Raw genomic sequence first — 20,482 nt, 5'->3', positions numbered from 1 at the left:
GGGAAGAGATCTGGCTTGCCACATCCCCTCACCTAGGACAGGAGGATACACTCAGCAGTTTGGTGTCCTACTTTCTGACACACTGGTGGTATAGGATCAGGCTATGCAAGTCATGAGAAATGCAAATTTCTGCTGTTTCCTAAATGAAGTTCGGAAAAAGCCAAAGAGAAAACAGTTGCATTTGTTTTTGGCTATCCATAGACTTTATCACCTCATATTGTAATGAATACTGTTACAGTGAAAAATTAACAAATTTGAAGCACTGAGCGTGATTACTATGAAGACAACTGAAAAGCATTCTTTCAGGACAGTGATGATTTTGAAAGGCATGACTCAAAATTATTTGATTGTTTTCTGGGGAAGGATGTTGAGATTATGGAACTATGAGTTGTAGTTTATAGCACTGCACCAGCCTAGCAGTCTCACCAATCTTCATGTGTCCACACATTATGAATGCGTATAATCCTGATGGACAAGACGCAAGAACAGAATTGTGCGAAACCTGCACACTACCTCGCAGGGATGGTAGACAGTACCTCACAGTGCCTGGCAGACAGCTCAGAAGACCAGACGCCTACCCCCTCTGAATCCCCCTGCTGCCTTCTCCAACCCTGTAGCCTGGACAAGTGGCCTCACCTCTCTGTGCATCATAGTATGGCAAGAACAGCGCCGACTTCACAGGATGTTTCTGAGTATGAAACGAGCTAGGCTGAACCACGCTTGGTGAACGCACACTTAATAGATGCTTAGGTAGTAGTATCATCACTTGTAGTTGACACCAGGTTCACATACTCGACTCACATGCCTTTTATAAAGCCCATTTATTTCTATTTTACAACAAAACAAAACAACAGATTTTAAAGGCTTTACCCAAAGGCAAAGAGGTGTTGGCAGTATCAGGATTAAATCTAACGCCATTTGCTGCCGTTTTCAAAGGATCACAGAGTGCAGATTTACACTGGAGTCCTTCAGCAGATTTCTCCTTCTGGACGCACAATGCACTCCTCTCTAAAATAATCACCATTCGGAATGTCATCCGAGTGGTTTTTTGGGAAACATATTGATTTTATTTTAAGCAAAGTCCTTAGCATGGAAATTGAAAGCAGGGTGTGATTTTCTCTTTGGGCTCTGGTGCAGGGGAAATTGGATTTCCTAGAGCACCAGCTGCGGAGGCACCACAGGTGCTCATGGCTCAGCAATCACAGCAGCTAATTGGGACACAAGAGGACATAAAATGCCCTCGATCGGAATCTCGTTCTGTGGCACTATTACTTCTCGCATAAGAGCAAGTCCCAAAGTCCTTCTTCTTAAGTGGAGATGCTAACGGACATTAGCTGCTGTAGAAAGAGAAGATGATGTGTTGCAGGGTGAGGAGGAGCTGGGAGCCACTGTTGCAGCAGGGCCCGGGGCTGGGTGCCACAGCAACTGCCTGGTGCTGTCAGTTAGTGCTAAGGGTCTATCTGCCGAGTATCTGATTTTGGGTTGCAGCATAAAGGGTAGGAAGAGCAGAACCATCAGGGGATCTAAAGCTGGAGAACTGCCCAACAGTCGCTACCCCAAATTCAGACAGTGGAACACAGCCGCATTGCATGCTGGGGTAGGCAGGGTGTTGGGAAATGGGTGACAGGAGGTCATCATTGGTTTGCAGGGTGGAGAGAAGGAACAACCATCCTGAGTGACTCATTCTGTTACATGCTCTATCTGAAAGGACAAGACATAGACCCTATAGTAGCATTCTGTGTACTGTGGACTATAGAAACCATCTGGTACTGATGTTCAGTCCTCATAGATCTTATGCCCAGGAAACCAGTACTGTGCTCAGACTGTATCCATACTCAGTCCACATAGTACCTGTGACCAGAAAATACAGTACCCATGCTCAGTCCTTAGAATTCCCACATTCAGTCCACACAGTACCTACGCACAGTCCATACACTGCCTGTGACCAATTAATACATTAAGTAAGTACTCACAGTCCATCCATACAGTACCCATGCTCAGTCCACACAGTACCCACACTTAGTCATGTTGCCATTATCAGTCCATATAGTACTCATGATCAGTTAACACAGTACCCACACTCAGTCCATACAGTACCCATACTCAGTCCATACAGTACTCAGGCTCAGTCCATACAGTTCCTGTGACCAATGAATATAATACCCATGCTCAATACATAAAATGTTCGCTCTCGGTCCACACAGTATCAGTACCTGCACTCAATCCACACAGTACCCTTACTCACTCCATATAATGCTGTGATCAGTCCATATAGTACCCACACTCAGTCAACACAGTACTTAGGCTCAGTCCATGTAGTGCCTCTGAACAATCAATACCAACACTCAGTTCATAAAATACACACTCAGTCCATACAGTACCTGTGATCAGTCCATCCAGTTCCCATGCTCAGTCCATACAGTACCAACACTATCTATCAGTAGCTATACTTGTTCTATCCAGTAGTCATGCTCAGTCCACTCAGTACCCACCCCCACAGTCTGTAGAGTCCCCATACTCAGTTTACAAACACCTCAGCTTCTAGGGATGGAGTACTTTGTTCTCACACATAGCTGTGCTGGCACCTGACTGGCATTCCAAATCTGTGCCTATTCTAGGTGTGCTGTTTTTTTCTGCCTAGAAAGTAGCTGTCAGATCTTTCATCTAATGAACTAATCGAGAAAGACCCAGTTCTGGGTTGCTTCCTCTGCAGTGCCGCCCTTGATCTCAGGCATAGTTAAAGTCTCTTTGAGTCCTCTGAAACTGCCTCACACAGACCTCTGCTGACTCGGTGGGAGGCAAGCAGCACCCAGGAGAGCAACCGTGACAGGCTGGGACCACAGACAGGAGCAAGACACGGTCTATGCTGCAGGTGGAGGCTTTGTCTTGTCTCACTGCCGCCGCGTGCCTGACACTCACGCTGTGAGCTCTGGGAGGCAGTGGCTGTGTCGGATCCATTTTCACACCTGCAGAAACCCAAAAGGTCCTGGGCACAAGGGAGCCACTCAACACTGCCGGGCAAGACACTGATGAGCAAGGCAAGCACACACTGTCGCTCAGTGCCCATGAAGGAAAGGGGAGCAGGTGAACACCGGCTGTCCTCTGCATTTCTTGTCATGTAATTTCTGAGGCTAACTTTTGAGTATTTGTCTGAAGCTTGGACCTAAAGTTGGATGAATGACTGGAAGTTAGTGATCTGTGTTAAATTCAGATAACCAAACAGCATTCCTTTCCAGCTCACTGCAGCCCACCTTCTCCCCACGACACAGTACACTCTCGGCTAATTGTCAATCAGTCTTGTGTGACCTCCAACGCTCTCCAATCCTCCCCGAGTGACCTCTAAGTGGGAATGATGGTCCCTCTTCCGCAGGAGTTCAGTGGTTCCCAGGGCTGGACCATGAGTGGTGGGGCTCTTCCAGAGGTAAGATTTACTACATGAAGATGAAACAGGTGGTGTCGGATCCTGCACTCGGAGCTCTCTGTATGGTTAGGACTGACTGTGGCTTTGGACGACACCCCATAATATCTAAGTATCTAATTTTCAGTGTCTTCTAGTTTCTCATTATCAGCAACAGATCCTGCATGTTGGGAAAGGTGCCTATGCATTTGTTGTTTGTTCCTCATCATCGCTGGTCTTCTACCATGGGAGTCACCTCTGGGGAACCAAAGTCTTCAAAATGCAGTTTCAGAAATTCAACAGAGAGCGTCCTCAGGGCAGATCTTCGAAGCCTTCATATCCAACTTTTTTAGACACAGAGATTGCTTATTGCTCACCAAATCAGACTTACACAAAAGAGGTCATAAAACCTGATCGTTTTTCAAACTGAAAAAAAAATGTAAGACCATGGTCCATGCTCAAACTGCGTATGAAAATGAATTAAGGGGCCGGCGCCGCGGCTCACTAGGCTAATCCTCCACCTTGCGGCGCCGGCACACTGGGTTCTAGTCCCGGTGGGGCGCCGGATTCTGTCCCGGTTGCCCCTCTTCCAGGCCAGCTCTCTGCTGTGGCCAGGGAGTGCAGTGGAGGATGGCCCAAGTCCTTGGGCCCTGCACCCCATGGGAGACCAGGAGAAGCACCTGGCTCCTGCCATCGGATCAGCGCAGTGTGCCGGCCGCAGCGCTCTGGCCGCGGCAGCCATTGGAGGGTGAACCAACGGCAAAGGAAGACCTTTCTCTCTGTCTCTCTCTCTCTCTCACTGTCCACTCTGCCTGTCAAAAAAATTTTTTAAAAAATTTAAAAAAAATTTTAAAAAAAGAAAATGAATTAAGGGAAAGTATGCAAACCTCTGTTTCTGCCTGATCCAGAGAGTTAGCCATAGGATTGTGGATTCTAGGTGGAATCCACCAAAACCTCAAGAGCAGATATTTCTGCAGAAACAGAAAAACACACCCTAAAATTCATGAGGTAACTCAAGAGCATCATTGCAGACGGAACATCATGGAGAAGAACACAGCTGCAGGCTTTGCACTCCCTGAGGGCAAAACTTACTACAGAGTGACAGGAATCAAAGCAGTGTGGCCCTGGCATAAAGTCAGGTTGGGGACACGCAGTGAGACAGGACAAAGAGGCCAGAATGAAACCCACACCTATTTGGGCAAATGACTTCCCACAAGGGTGACAAGACTATTCCATGGGGAAAGGACAATCTTTCAAAAACTAGAACTGGGAACATCCCAGATCCACACACAAAAGAATGCAGCTGGACTTGCACTAGGAATTCACACTAAAACTACACAATGACAAATTCAAAATGGACTGATGATCTCAACATAAAACTAAAACTATCCAACTTTCTGACAAAAATGTAGAGGAAAAGCTTCATGACTTTGAATTGGTGATGATTTCTTAGATATGATTCCAAAAGTATGGTCATTAAAAAAAAATAGAAACTGAAAAAAACAAAAGGTGGCTAGAACAGGCAATGTGGCAGGCATGTAAGATGTCTTTTGGGACACCTGCATCCCACTTCAGAGTACCTGAATTCCAGTCCAAGCTCTGCTTCCAATTCCAGCTTCCTGTTAATGTGCACTCTGGGAGAGGGCAGGTGATGACCCAAGTACATGGGTCCTTGCCACCTACATGGGTGACCTGGATGGAGTTCCTGCCTCTGGTTTCAGCTTGGTCGAGCCCTGGCTATGAGCATTTGGGAAGTCAAACAGCGAACTAGACGGAAGACATTTTTCTGCTTCTCTTTCTCTATTCTTTTCAAATAAATCTTTATATTTAATAGAAAATGGGAAAAATAGAAACAATTAGATTACATGAAAAAAAAAGTCTGCTTCAAAGGACACCACCTACAGAGTGAAGGCAGCCCATCATGCAGGAGAAGATATTTTCTTTTTTTGAAATATTTATTTATTTGAAAGAATGAACTACAGGGAGGCAGCGGCACAGAGAGAGAAAGGTCTTCCATCTGCTGATTCATTCTCCAGATGGCCGCAATGGCTGGAGCTGTGTTGATTCGAAGCCAGGAGCTTCCTCCAGGTCTCCCACCTGGCTACAAGGGCCCAAGGACTTGGGCCATCTTCCACTGCTTTCCCAGTACATCGCAGAGAGCTGGATTGGAAATGGAGCAGGCAGGACTCGGCAGCTTTACCAGCTACGCCACAGTGCCGGCCCCCAAGATATTTCCAAATCATGCATCTGGGGGCCAGCGCTGTGGCATAGTTTGGTAAGGCCGCCGCCTGCAGTGCCGGCATCCTATATGGGTGCTGGTTCGAGTCCTGGCTGCTCCACTTCTGATCCAGCTCTCTAATGTGGCCTGGGAAAGCAGTGGAAGATGGCCCAAGTCCTTGGGCTGCTGCACCCACGTGGGAGACCGGGAACAAGGTCCTAGCTCCTGGCTTCAGATCAGCACAGCTCCAGCCATTGTGGCCAACTGAGGAGTGAACCGGTGGATGGAAGACCTCTCTCTCTCTTTTTGCCTCTCCTTCTCTCTCTGTGTAACTCTGACTTCCAAGTAAAAATAAATAAGTCTTTAAAACAAATCATGTATCTGATGAGGGGTCATATCTAGCATATAAAAAGAATTCTCATAGCTCAACAATAAAAGACAACTTGACTACAGCAAGTACTTAAATAGACATTTTTTGAAAGAAGACACACAAATGGCCAATAAGCATATGAACAGACATTCCAAATCACTAATCAAGAGGGAAAGGCCAATCTAAACCAAAACAAGACATCACTTTATACACATTAGTGTATCCATCATAAAACACACACAGAACAGTAAGCACTGCCGTCATGGAGAGACTGGAAGCCTTAGGCACCACTGGTGGGAATGTAAACGGTGGTACTCAAAATATCAAAAGTGCATATGAATTACCCACACAACTTGAAAGCAAAGATTCAAGCACGTATCTGTACACTCAAGCTCATAGCAGCAGTATTCACAAGCAGCTGAAGAGTGGACGCAGTGGGCGTGTCACTGAAGAGGGAGCAAGGAGCAGCAGTCTCAGCCAGAAGGGAATTCAGACACTGCAGGGTGGCAGGGTGGCGGGGTGAGCCTTGCAGACACCCTGCTGGGCTCACAGACCAGTCACAAAAGGACAAATGCCTGAGTGTTGCACTCACAGAAGGACCTCAGCAGGAAATCCAGACAGACAGAAAGAAGAACAATGGCTTTGAGGGGCTGGGGAGGGGGATGGAGGAGGGGTGCAAGCCTTCGGTTTGGGAGTTGAGAAAAGATCTGGAGATGGATGATGGTGATCGTTGCACACCAGGCAGATGAAGTTAACACACCACTGACACACACCTTCAAAGGGATAAAATGGAAATGGCACGTGTGAGCACACTCACACTCCTCTTGTGAAAGGCACTGAGCTATGACCTGAAGTGCGGCTGGGAGCCTGGGTCTCCCCACGCACAGCTCCAGGACACAGGCTCATCAGCACTAACTGCCAGCAGCCTCGGAGCACCCTGGGCAATTCAAGCCAGGCCCTAATTAACACCCAGCTTCATTTCCTCAAATATAAGGTGTCCCTAAATAGATCAGTGGTGGATACAGATCTGATTAGAGAGGAAAGTTGTACAAAGCAGCTTCTGTGTGACTGTCAAGTGTGACAAAGACCTGTGACTCTGGTCATAAATCGGGGGTGTAGCCATTGGGAAGAGAAGGCCACCTGAGTCCGTGCTGAGGAATGCATTAGAAAGTCTAACTCTGCACTGAGTTTTTTAAATTAAAATCAGGAGATTTTTTTTAAACCACCAACCACAAAGCCTTTGTACTCATAAACCTATCTTTAGGCTTTGCCATAAGTTATGGTTAGTGAACCCTCAAACACTTGTCTACACATACAGCATCAAGTCACATGGTGTCTTTACCTTTAGGTCGCTCCTTGGATATCCATGTGTCTGCAGGGCCTGCTGGAACCTTCCTTGATGAAATGTTGTTGAAAATTTGAGAGAAGGGACACTTGATTGGATTCAGTCACTACATGTTTTCCCCTCTTTCACCAGATGTGGGCACTCTAGAAAAGAACACAAAGGCAGAATCATGAGGCTGACCCTCATGGAGGAACAAACCCCCCAAGAGGGGCCACTGCAGGGAGGGCCCCTGGCTGCCGATGCACCTGAGGTGAGCAGGGTAGTAATGGTGGGCTCGGCCGAGAGGCGTGAGGAGGCAGGAGGCATGATGGCCACACCACCCACTGTCATCACTGGTGGCACTACTGTCTGCAAGGCCAGGAGGACATGGGCCTAGAAATGGAGACTTCTCACACAGGTGGAAGTTCTTTCTGTGAGTGGGTCTCAGAACCATTACACTGAACAAACCACTCAGACTGGCACCTGTGAGTCCATGGCTTGCCTGTCTTGCAGGTTTCTGATTTTGTCCCTCTCAGTTCCAAAGACAGCTAATAGACCCCAGTCATTTGCACCAAAAGATTTTATAAAAACACGTCATTTGCTTCTTAGAACAGAAATGAAATGCAATATCATAAGTAATGATTTAAAATTTGTATTTTTTATAGCTGTAAAGCTATAGCCAAACATGTGGTTTAAAATACATGTTATATATAAACCTTTATGAGTGGTATTTACATGGTGGGCACAGCTATTTGTATGTGTTCTGTGATATTACTACTAAATTGACTAAGAGCAGCTTAGATCCTATTCAGGATGGTGTTTTTATGAAAATGTAAGCGACTTCTCACCATGTGAAGAGCACCGAACAGACAAATGTAAATAAACCAACACAGGGGCTGGCACTGTGGCACAGTAGGCTAAGCCTCCAGCTGTAATGCCAGCATCCCATATGGACACCGGTTCAAGTCCCAGCTACTCTACTTCAGATCCAGCTCTAGGCTTATGGCCTGGAAAAGCTGTGGAAGATGGCCCAAGTCCTTGGGCCCCTGCACCCACGTCGGAGACCTGGACGAAGCTTCTGGCTCCTAGCTTTGGATCGGCTCAGCTCTGGCCATTGTGACCATTAGGGGAGTTATGGCTATTTGCAGATAGAAGGCCTTTCTCTCTGTCTCTCCCTCTTTCTGTCTGTAACTCTGCCTCTCAAATAAATAAACAAAATCTTTAAAAAAAATATGAACCAACCTACATAAAGGAAATGACGTGTTTGAGGATATACCAGTAAGACTGGATGTTTGCTATCAAAGGTACCTGATCCACTGATGACATTTCATATAAAAGTCATACTTTGATTTCATGGTACATTATTAAATTAATTTATGCAATGTGTGACTGTTCTGGAAATCCCAGAGAATCAGCTCTGTCCTGTGAGGTTCTGTGTTCTGCTCCCACGTGCACCCCGTGTTTCCTGCTCCTCTCCGTCCCTCGGAAGCAGTCCGGGGATAGCCCAAGGACCACTTGCCCACCCAGAGTTGCTGCAGTCTCTCCACAGCGTACACATCTGAGAACTATCAACAAAGCAACTGAGAACAGACCACTAAAGAGGCAACAGGCTTCTGCGGAGAAAACGACAGACGCTGTTTGACACACATCCCAAGGGGTAGACAGGCCTCCCACTGCCACGGGTCACCTTGCAGGGCCTCAGTACTTCATGGGGAGGGGACTACTCCAGTATCACAGGCTCTGCCCTCCCACCCTCAGGCACCAGAAACCACCATGGGGCTCATCAGGGGCCGGACTCCGCCCCTCCCAAATGTGAGAGAACTCTGAGGAGAAAGGAAGTTAGAGAACTGCATGTGGGCAACACCACTTGTGCTTCAAGGTGTTTGCATCCAGGAGTCATTTATGAGATGGACAGGAAAAAGTCCCCAGTGGGCCACAGGCTAATTGTGTCCAAAGGGCAGCTGATGCTTTGCACCATGTGTGCCCATGGATAGACACACACCCTGTGCTTTCAACAAAACCTGTTCCACCTGGGGAGAAACGGGACCCCCCCCCCAGGGATGAGGGGCCTCTGCAGACTCCACCCTCCCCCAACATGTGGCTGGGGTGAAGGAAACTCAGGTTGTGGTTCTGATGGCTCCGGCTCTGTCACATCTGCTGGGAGCGACACTTCACAGAGGAACCCTGGGGCGCACTCCTGACCGCAGCCTTCAGCAGGCAGCTCCCTGCAAGCCACACACCACCCCCACCAGCGGGAGCTCCCTGGAGGCTTGGCGGCACTCGCCTCACCCACTGTCCCTCCTACGCCCCAGATGGTGGTGATGGGTCTTGCCTTAAAGAGGTGTTCGTCCTTATCTGACTTTATGTTACCAAATGCTTTGCTTTGCATTGCTTGCTGTGAGGCAGCTGGATGAAATGATAGGGAGACCCCAGGTGCTGCTTCCTCAGCATCCCGCAGTGACACCACCATGCAAAACCAGCCCCCATCATCACGGCTAGGATGACAGAGACTCCCTCCTCCAATGCCCGTCCACGCGCACCGTGGAGTTCTCCGCGGCTCCATCACCTGTGTGGGTTCGCATGTGCTCTGCCGCAGCTGGCACACGGCACTCCCTCACCCCACAGCCAAACTGTCCTTTCCATGCATGCCCACTGCCTGCGGCTGCATGCTCGTGCTTAGCCCCGGCAGCCGTGGATTTGGTTGTCTGTAGGTTGCCACTGCAGGAGCATGCCGTCACTAGACTCACGCACATGTTACTGTTGGGGTCTGGCTTTTCTTTCTCAGCCCAGGTCTCTGGAAAGTTGCTGGGTGTTGACTGCACCAGTATCCAGTGGCTGAGCAGGATTCTGCAGCCCGTCTGGGCCGTGGTTTGTGGAACCACTGGAACCACACACCCCTGAACGACACGCTGCATTTCCGCCTTCAGGCCATCACGAGTTGAGCTCTGTAAACACGTGCCTGTGGATTCTCCTGGGAATGTGTGCTTCCACATGTCTGGGAGCAGCACCCGAGACTACTGTAGCTGGGAGCATGAGAACCGACGTCTACTTTCAAAAGCAGCTCCATGCTGGCTCCCTAGGGCTGTGCGTCACACGCTCCCACTGCCAAGAGAGGAGTCCAGGTCTCCGCTCTGTTTCTGCCGTCTCGGCAGCTAAGCAGTGGGGTTTGTGGAGGCTCTAACGTGCACCTCCTCCTGGCTGGTGGGCCTGGGCCTCTGGGCCACCTGCACGTCCTCTTCAGGGAAGTGTCTGCCCATGCCTTTTGCCCATTTTCTTCCAGGAATGTTTTCAACTATCGGATTTTGAGAGTTCGCTGTATATTCTGGATTCTGGTCCATGGTTTGCACGCAGTTCTGTCAGTCTGTTGTTCGTCTTTTCAGAGTCATAACAAGATATTTTTAACAGCAATAGTTTTAATTTTGGTGAAGTCCCATTTTTCAAATTTTCCCCATGGGTCATATATAATGTTTTGTATTTGTCTTCTATCTTCTGAAAAATTGTGCTGCATTATGGCAGACAGTAACTCCTTTCTGTCGTGAGTATCCAGAACTGAGCAGACACAGCTCCAAACATGAATGTTGAATGAATAAATCAGTGAACAAAAGTAATTTATTAGGTAACAATATTTTAAGAAGTTTTCCTGACACTGGGGAGCAATGTTAAAACAGGATGTTTACATTCTGCACGATGGTTTTATAGCTGCTGCCACGGTGCTCCATGGTGCCAGTCTCCTGCTCCCTAGGGAAGGCATGGCAGCTCATTCTTTGACTTCCAGGACGGCCTGCAGGGCTGCAAGGCCATGAGCAATGCAGTCCTGACTTCACTGCCATCTGCTGCTGCCCAGTGTGCTCTCCACATCCAGGGAGGGTTGAGGATGGAGAAAAGGAAGTGCTGATTCCTACAGAAGCCACACAACTGTGGTGCTCACTGCAGGTAGAGTGGAAGGCCATAGCTTTCGCAAACCCAAGGGCAACAGAGCCGCACCTGGACTGGAGAGGGTAGGAACGGACCCTGTCTTAGGAGCACAGCTCTCCCCACCTTGTGTGCTCATGAGTCACCAACACAAGGGGAACTGAACAGACTCTCCTGGCACTCAGAAGCCAAGGCTGCCCAGCTCACTGCATCCACAGGGTCCCTGGCTTCCTACCCCCACGAAGGCATCCAAATAGGACACTACTGCCTCTTAAGAAAGTGTTTGCTTTAGCCCCATGGCCTTCTATAAAAGCACAATACATGTCCCATGAACAGAAAACATCCACAGTGCTCTCGCTTCTACCAGTGCCAATGGGAGAGCCTCTGATGGCTGCCCAACTCAGGAGCTGCCTAACCTACACCCAGGTGCACAGCGAGTGCCGTGCCTCCAACCAGATCACATCAAATCATACTCGGGCTGAGCACCTTATCTCACACAGTTTCCTGTCAAAATTCTTAATTTTGATTTCTTCTCAGCCTCTTCACCTTTCAGAATACAGCAGCTGAGGAAAGAGAGGAACAGCATTTGGCCTAGCGCTAGGAAGCTAGTTAAGATGCGCACGCCCTCTCGTGGCCTTGAAGCAGGCCTGGCCCCCTTGTCGGGTGGCAGTTGGGGGGCGGGGGCCGCAGACTTGGAACAGCCCTGAGCTCACTCCCTTGTAGGGCTTGGGGCTCCCTTCTCAGGAACTCAGCCATTTCTTCAGGGAGTGATTTTAAGTAAACATTCAGTGTTAGATCCGTGAATTATTAATAATTTACTATAAAATTCATTTTAATGTTATCTTTGTTAATATTCATGAAAATGAATTAAGGTTTTTTTATTTTGCCTTTTAACAAGAGTGTGCAGCATTTAACATACTTTAAACAGGTCACGTAGTCAATACAAAGCACTCTTTGTGCATGTGTTTTGTTCACTACACTGACTTCTGTACATGGCTATATGGGGGCACCCTGAATTCCAACTCTTGTGTCCAGACAGGGACATCAAACGTCCCCTGTACCCGCCTCTTTCTAGAGAAAGCTGGCTTCAAATGCCCTCTGCTCCCCACCTCTTTCTAGAGAAAGCCGGCATCAAACGTCCTCCGCTCCCCACCTCTTTCTAGAGAAAGCCGGCATCAAACGCCCTCTGCTCCAGCCTCTTTCTAGAGAAAGCCGAGTCTTTCTCTGTCCCTGTGCCCCATGTTTCTTTTCTTCTTCCCTTTCTCGTTCTCACTTTCTCTTGCTGTGTGTAACATTTGTTTCCAAATGATAAGGTCAAAAGAAAACCCCAGGGTGTGCTGTAGTGCTTCCCGGTACATCATTGGAATCCTCTTTGTCCTCAAACCAGGGAAATAGCTCCTTTGCATACAACATTCACTTTATATTATCTTTTTTTTTTTTTTTTGGACAGGCAGATTTAGAGAGAGAGAGAGACAGAGAGAAAGGTCTTCCTTCCGTTGGTTCACCCTCCAAATGGCCATCACGGCCAGCATGCTTCGTTGATCCGAAGCCAGGAGCCTGGTCTCCCATGCAGGTGCAGGGCCCAAGCACTTGGACCATCCTCCAATGCCTTCCCGGGCCACAGCAGAGAGCTGGACTGTAAGAGGAGCAACTGGGACAGAACTATCGCCAGAACTGGGACTAGAACCCGGAGTGCCGGCACCGCAGGCGGAGGATTATTATATTAAATATAAAGGCACTGGCCTTTATATTCTCTCTTAACACTTCAGAAATAAATCTGGTGGGCACTGTGGCACAAGAGTTAAGCTACCCATTTTGGAAACTTACATCCCATATCTAGTGCCTGAGATCCAGTCCCACCTCCACTTCTGACTCAGTTTCCTATTGATGCACCTGGGTGGTAGTGTTTGATGGCTCAAACATTTGGGGGTCCCTACCACCCATATGCGAGACCTGGATTGAATTCCTGTTCCCTGGCTTTGGACTCGACCAGTGCTGGAAGTTATGGGCATTTGGGTAGTGAACCAGCAAAGAAAAAATCAATCTCATTCTCTTCCCCATCATTCTTCTTTTCAAATAAACAACAACAAAAACTAAAAAGTTGAAAAAATTTAAAAGCTGGGGCTAGCATCGGGCGTAGTGTGTTCAGTCGCCACCTGCAGCTTCAGCTGGGTCCAAGGCAGGAGCCAACAGCTGCATCTGGGTCTCCCCCATGGGTGAAGGGCCTAAGTACTTGGGCCATTTTCTGCTGCTTTTCCCAGGCACATCAGCAGGGTGCTAGATTGCAAGTGGAGCAGCCGGGAATCGAACTGGCACCCATATGGGATTCCAGTGCCATAGGCGGCAGTTTAATCTACTATGCCACAGTGCCAGCCCCCTAAAACTTTTTTAAAAAAGCATCAGGGAAACAGTGGCCTGCGGGATGAGAATTCCTATCAGGAATGTGACTTGCAGGTCCATGCAGGGAATCTCGAGGCCAAGCTGCTCCCTGCTGGTTTGCAGCTATTACCAGGATTCCTTACTCATCTTACACCAACAGCTCGCTATGCGCAATGCTTCCATCATGCCTGGGTCTCATTAGAGAAATGCTCACGCCACACCAAGGCCATGGAAGCCAAGGTGGCTGAGCACCAGCAGCTGAGTGAGCACTACGAGTACCCTGGCCTGACCCAGAACTGCCAGCACCACCAGACAACCTGAGTCCACAGGAGCCCCCAAACAGTCTGTTATTAATAAAGATATACTTATTTTACTACGGTTAAACATAGTTGTTGACGCAGTTGTGTTTGGTGCTGTTGTCAGCATGCCGACAACCAAGCAGCACCCCTGGCAACAACCATGAGAACCCCTGGGAAGCTGCTGGTGCTGCTGGGACATGCTGTCAGCGAGCAGTGAGCACTGCCAGCTCCCAGATGAATTTCCTGCTGGAGGCAGGCGAGCAGGGTGCTGAAGAGCCCGGGTGCTCTGACTCCACAGAGGGCACGGGGCCTGCACACCCAGGGGACCTGAGACTCCTGGGCTGCAGGAAATCCCTTCTATGATCCCCAGAACCAAGAGTGCTCAGAGGCTGGCCCTGGGATGCTGCACTCTGCAGCCTGCTCTTGGGAGCCAGAACCAGGAACAGCAGGAAGCAGAGGTTTCAATAATGCAGTGAGTGTCCTTGTCCTGGTCACACACGCACATATTCTATGCAGCAGAGAGCCCAAATTGCTGCCTTGCTATGGAAAAGTATCCCCCAGATGCCCCCTGTTTTGCCCCAGCTCCCCAGGGGAAAGCCTCCTGCTTCTTGCAGCCACTGCCACGCAATTTCCATTCACAAAGCACTTTCTTCTCTGCTTCCACCAGAGAACAGGATGGTGACACAAGCACACTGTGTGGCCGCCTGGAGACAGCAGGCTACAGTGCCAGAGGATGAGGGACTGTTGTGCTGTCACGGCTGTGAGGACCCCGCTGATGGGGGAGTCGTGTGTTAGGCCACCTGCCTCATCTGGCTGACTTTTCCTCCTTCCGAGTGCTTCCCTACGTCCTCAGCAGAAGTTTATTCCAAACGCACTCCCAGTTAAGTCACCCTCACCGTGGAAGGCGTCTCAGGAGCTGTTCGCATGTGCCCTCTGGCCTGGCAGGGGCCTCCTGTGCAGTGAGGCTGGGGCTGCTCCTCCCAGCCATAACCCTGTCCCCGGCCCCTCCCTAGCCATCTTTCTCCTGTGTGTGGCATCTCTGTCTTCCATGGCTTGGTTTACCTCCTCTTCTTGGTGGAAGACCTAATCGCACAGCTCCTTTTAAAAAATGATTCTTGAGGGACAATTTCTAAAATTATTTCTAAATGTAAAAGTGTTCGTGTCCTGACACCTAACCACTATCTGAGTAAAAGAATTTAACGTGGAAATACCTCTCCCTGAAGGCATTGCTCCCTTCCCTTCTACTTGCTGGGGACTCTCCATGGGAGTCCCTCCCCTACGAGGCTAGACCCCCCACACTAGGAGTTTCCTCTTTGCTTCTAGTGCTTTGAAATTTCTCCAAAATGGGAAAGCACGGAGCTGTTTTTACCTACTTGACCTCTACAGGGCATTCCCTGCACTTGGGTTTTCCTTGAACTTTTTTCTTTTTTAAACTCAAACTATAATCTGGAAGCAAACATTTTTGACATTTGCAGCAGAAAATAATAAATATCAACAGTTGGTAAAGAGTTTCCACAAATCATGAAACAACAAATTCAACAGGAAGGTGAATAAATAAGACAATGATGAATAAATATGAATAAACAATTATACATGAAAAGGTGTTCAAACTTTCAAGAATCAGGAATCTAGGGGCTGGCAGGTGTAACAGGTTAACCTACCACCTGTGACGCAAGCATCCCATATGCGCAGTGGTTCAATTCCCGGCTTCTCTACTTCCTATCCATGCTAATGTGCCAGGGAAAGTGGCAGAAGGTGGCCCACATTCTTGGGTCCCTGTACCCCCCTCCATGGGAGACCCAGATGTAGTTCCTTGCTCCTGCCTTTGCCTTGGTCCAGCCCTGGCCATTTGGGGAGTGAACAAGTGGATGGATGCACTCTCTTTCAAATACATAAAATAAATCTTTTTTTAAAAATCAGGAATTGCAATAAAGAGTCCTTAAATCCTTGAAAGGTTTTTCCACTCTGTTATTCTCCTGAACTGATGTCACTGGTGCTACCAGACAAGATCTCCACTCTGCTCTTGTTTTCTAGCACTTGGTCTTTTCATTCTAACCAGGTTACTCCTACTGTCCTTCCCACCTTTTTCTTCCCACCCACATCTTTGCAAATCCCCCAAAACTCTGAGTTTTGACTTCTAAAGGATCTCTGGGTCACTGGAATAATCTCCTTTCACTTCCATTAAAGAATTCTGTTCTTGCTTTTTGAACCCAGGCATTTCTCTCCAGGGACTCCGAGGGCACCCACAATTTGTGCTGCTCCTTTGTTTTCTTCCAGTTTCTGCACTTTACTCACGTATCTGAGCCCTTGGCCCTGCCTGTCTCCACTAGGGCAGTGTTAGAAATTCTCTAGGAGGTCTGTTCATGTGGGTGGGGCCTCAACCTGCAGGTGACCCCCCCAGGGTACTTGGCTGGGGTGCCCATGTCAGCTTAGAGTGCAGCTGAGGACTGGACTCTGGAGCCAGATGACACCAATGCATTTGGGCCCCAGCTCTCCCATCAGTCAGCTCCTGTCCTTGGCAAGTCACTGAATTTTTCTCTGTATCACAGTTCTCCTTGTAAAGTGGTGACACTAAGGAATTTATAATAAAAATTATAATGTCCTTGAAAGTGTGTCTAATGCATACTAAGTGCCATAGATGTGATTCTAGAACAAAACTGCTGGGTCTCCACTAGGACATGGGCGGGGAGTGGGGAGGAGAGGTCTCAGCATCAAGGCCTGAGGGTCCCTTAGTCCCCTGCGGTCAGCGCCGTGCCCACCCTCACAGCTGGGTGTTCTCCAGCAGAGGCTCTCTACACAGACCTCGCAGCAGACCTTGCGTTTTCTACTGGAGACACAGCATCCCCATCTTTCCATCAATCCTCCAGTTCTAGTGCAGCATCACTCTGCCCTCTTGGGGGCCGGGTTCTAGAGCTTCTGGAGACTTCTGAAGGTCTGGGAATGGTACTATTGCTCCCTGGCTTCATCCTGGGCTGGGTTAGTGGCCACCTTGCTTGGTTCTGCCAGCCAGTGGGTCTTGGCTTCAGCTTCCAGCTTCTGTAATGGTGCTGGCATCATTTCCTCTCTTGTTTTTTTTTTGGTTGTTGTTATTGTTATTATTTTTAATAAATATTTCTCTCCTGCATTTTAGTGATATTTCAGAGAGAGCAGAGTCCAACACCTTTTTCAATCTGATACCTTTAACTGAACGACACCTAAAGATTTGCCCTCAGTTAATCTCTTAGACAAGAACTATCTCTGAGGGAGAGAAAGAGACCATATTAGATGCTTTATATATTTTATTCTTCCTAAAACGTAAAGCACTGAAGATTCCATCTTTATTTTAACTTGACTCTAAATAAGGCCTGTGTATGAAATTCCAGAATTTCTACCTGAAGTCACTTAGAAAGATCAGCTTTACTTACAGCAGTGTCTATGTCCTGGGTGCCTTTCCCTCATTTGCATTCCATGCTTTCTCCTTTCTTTCATCACTGTGGCTTTGCCCAGTCTCGACCTCCTTCCCAGGCCACCCAGACCCAAGTTCCCATCATTTTCTAACATGATAAGCACTGCTTGGTTTCATGATCACTGCTGTCTGCTCTGTGACCCCCACATGGAAGTCAGGTGCCCACATGGTCAAGCATTGGGTTCCCTCAGGGACGAGGATGATGGCTCATTTGTAGTCACACCCTTAAAGTGCAGAATAAAACATGAATTCAGCAAAATGTATGCAACTACAACATGAGTATCTGATATGTTAAACATAGTGCTCTCATAGTCACTGTAACTGTGTCTTCTGCATTCTTTTTAGTTGCACCTTTGAAGTCTGCACTCAGTAGCATCTCTGTCTTTGCCTTACGACATTATCGGTATAATTCCTTACCTGCTTTCAGAGACCAAGCCTTAACAGCAGCTCTGCACCCCTTCTACTCTGTGCTGTGCTATGCAGTGAGAAGGACCCACTGTGTGCCTGACAGTGCTCTGTGCTGGGATGACTCTGGATTACCCTCAGCAACTGCCCACTATTGGTCTTGAAGGTAGTCACATTTGTTTACAAGTACGTCAACTGTGTGTGTATGTGTCTCAAATACAAATTTCCTTGATAGCTCCTAACATTATTCCCCTAACCCCTTCTCAAGGCCGTTGATGTCAGAATTCACATTGTGAGAAAGGATCCTCGGAGAATGGGGTGGTGAGATTCCTGCAAATTGTAGCTAAAGGACTTTCAGAAAATGGTAGCTTAATACTCACAATGTGAGACCAAGCTCCTGCGTACACCCATGTTAGAACCTATCTTCCCAAAGAGTTGACTATGAAGTAGAAGTGACGTAGAGGTCCCCATATGACCATGTGTTCTTCACCTAATCAGAGCAGATGATGCTACTATTGTAATAAAATTATAAAACTGCTGCCTATTTGGACTTTTCAGTATTATCAGTCTCTCTCTACACACACACACACACACACACACACACACACACACACCTGTGACCAGCCACAAAGATTCACATAGTCTCAAACCCAAGGTATGAATTATGAAAAGATATTAGACAAAAGAACAGCAAGACAACTCAAATTCTTTTGTTTTACAGGAATGATTTCTCTTTGCCAAAGATGTTGCCTTGCTTGATGTCATTCTTCACACCAGCCCTTCCCTTTAAACTGTCTACTTTCTACTAAATGTGCCTGTTTAAATTCTATCCTTTTGAAAAAGCCTAATTTCTCCAAAATACTTTTTCAATTCCCTATATCGTTGAATGCCAAAGCACTTTAACATTTTTTATAAAAAATATTTATTTATTTATTTGAAAGGCAGAGTTACAGAGAGGCAGAGGCAGAGGCACACATACACAGAGTGAGCGATTTTCCAACTGCTGGTTCCCTCCCCAAATGGCTGCAACAACCAGGCTAAGCCAGGTCTAGGTCTCCCACATGGGTACAGGAGCCCAAGTACTTGTGCCATCTTCTGCTGCTTTGCAAGGCACATTAACAAGGAGGGGGACTGGAAGGAGAGCAGCGGGGTCTTGAACTGGCACCCACATAGGATGACAGCACTGCAGGAGCAGCTTTACCCACCACAGAACCTGCCCTCACTTCAAACTCTGAATGTAGCACCCAAACCATACCTTGTGCCATGGTTAAAGTCACATTTTCTTTCTCTTATTAATGTGGAAGTTTGTGGTCAAAGTCAGTGTAGGGTGATGATAACAATGATAATAATAACTGTAAGCTCCCATATGGGCCAGAGTTGTGGTGCAGCATGCTCAGCCATCACTTGTAATGCCGACATCCCATGTCAGAGTGCCAGTTTGAGTCCTGGCTGCTCCACTTCCAATCCAGCCTTCTGCTAATGCAGCTGGGAAGGCAGCAGAAGATGGCCCAAATACTTGGGCCCCTGCCACCTAAGGAGATGGAGTTCTAGGCTCCTGGCATTGGTCTGGCCCAGACTGGTAATGAACTAGCACATGGACAATCTTTTTCTCTCCTGTTAATAAGTTAGCACTTCCAATGCTCCGTGTATATTTGAATTACTTCATAAATATCAATCCACACACACCTCACAATTCCAAGAGGCAGGCATTGGCAGAAGCTCACTTGTAGGAACATCCTCCATGGGGCTGGTGCTGTGGCAGAGTGGGTCAAGGCACCAGCCTGCAGCGCCAGCATCCCATATGGGTGCTGGTTTGAGTCCCAGCTGCTCCTCTTCTGATCCAGCTCTCTGCTAATGGCCTGGGAAAGCAGAAGGTGGCCCACGTCCTTGGGCCCCTACACCCACATGGGAGACCTGGAGGAAGCTCCTGGCTCCTGGCTTCGGACAGGCTCAGCCCGGGCCATTGCAGTCATTTGGAAAGTGAACCAGCGAAATGGAAGACCTCTCTCTCTGACTTTACCTCGCTCTGTAACTCTGTCTTTCAAATAAATTAAATAATTCTTAAAAAAAAAAAAAAAAGGAACATCCTCTGAAGAACAACCTTACTGGTTCTTTTTTTTTTTTTTTTTTTTTTTTTTTTTTTTTTTTGACAGGCAGAGTGGACAGTGAGAGAGAGAGACAGAGAGAGAAAGGTCTTCCTTTGCCGCTGGTTCACCCTCCAATGGCCGCCGCTGCAGCCGACGCACCGCGCTGATCCTGGCAGGAGCCAGGAGCCAGGTGCTTTTCCTGGTCTCCCATGGGGTGCAGGGCCCAAGCACCTGGGCCATCCTCCACTGCACTCCCTGGCCATAGCAGAGAGCTGGCCTGGAAGAGGGGCAACCGGGACAGAATCCGGCGCCCCAACCGGGACTAGAACCCGGTGTGCCGGCGCCGCAAGGTGGAGGATTAGCCTATTGAACCACGGCGCCGGCTCTTACTGGTTCTTATCAACTGTGTGGACATAGATGCGTTACTGGGCCTTTGCATACCTTAGTTTCTTCATGATCAAAATCATATTCTTCATAAAACTTTCCTGTACATATACTATGAATTTAAATAAGGTTTGGTTCTAATTCTTACCAAAAAACTGAACCAGCAAGACTGCTTTCTCTACAGTAAAACCAATTCCTAAAGGAACTACAGGTAGCAACACCAAGATGTGAGGAACAAGGGAGGGGAGGCTGAGAGGACAAT

General features: G+C 48.0%; 1 protein-coding gene across 22 annotated transcripts in view; it reads right to left on the bottom strand.

Annotated features, from left to right (window-relative positions):
* The window catches only part of MYT1L (myelin transcription factor 1 like), a 441,118-nt gene that overhangs the window by 205,040 nt on the left and 215,596 nt on the right, over nucleotides 1-20,482 (bottom strand). For all 22 annotated transcript variants that reach the window (XM_051838143.3, XM_051838145.3, XM_051838141.3 and 19 more), the window contains one exon: nucleotides 7,328-7,473. The gene's annotated coding sequence lies outside the window, so the exon portion shown is untranslated. The remainder of the gene's footprint in view (nucleotides 1-7,327; nucleotides 7,474-20,482) is intronic.

This window comes from Oryctolagus cuniculus, chromosome 2 (genome assembly GCF_051225735.1).
Source record: "Oryctolagus cuniculus isolate XC-2025 breed Fujian yellow rabbit chromosome 2, ASM5122573v1, whole genome shotgun sequence".
NCBI classification, from domain to species: Eukaryota; Metazoa; Chordata; class Mammalia; order Lagomorpha; family Leporidae; genus Oryctolagus; species Oryctolagus cuniculus.
This window is presented reverse-complemented; position numbering and strand designations above follow the sequence as displayed.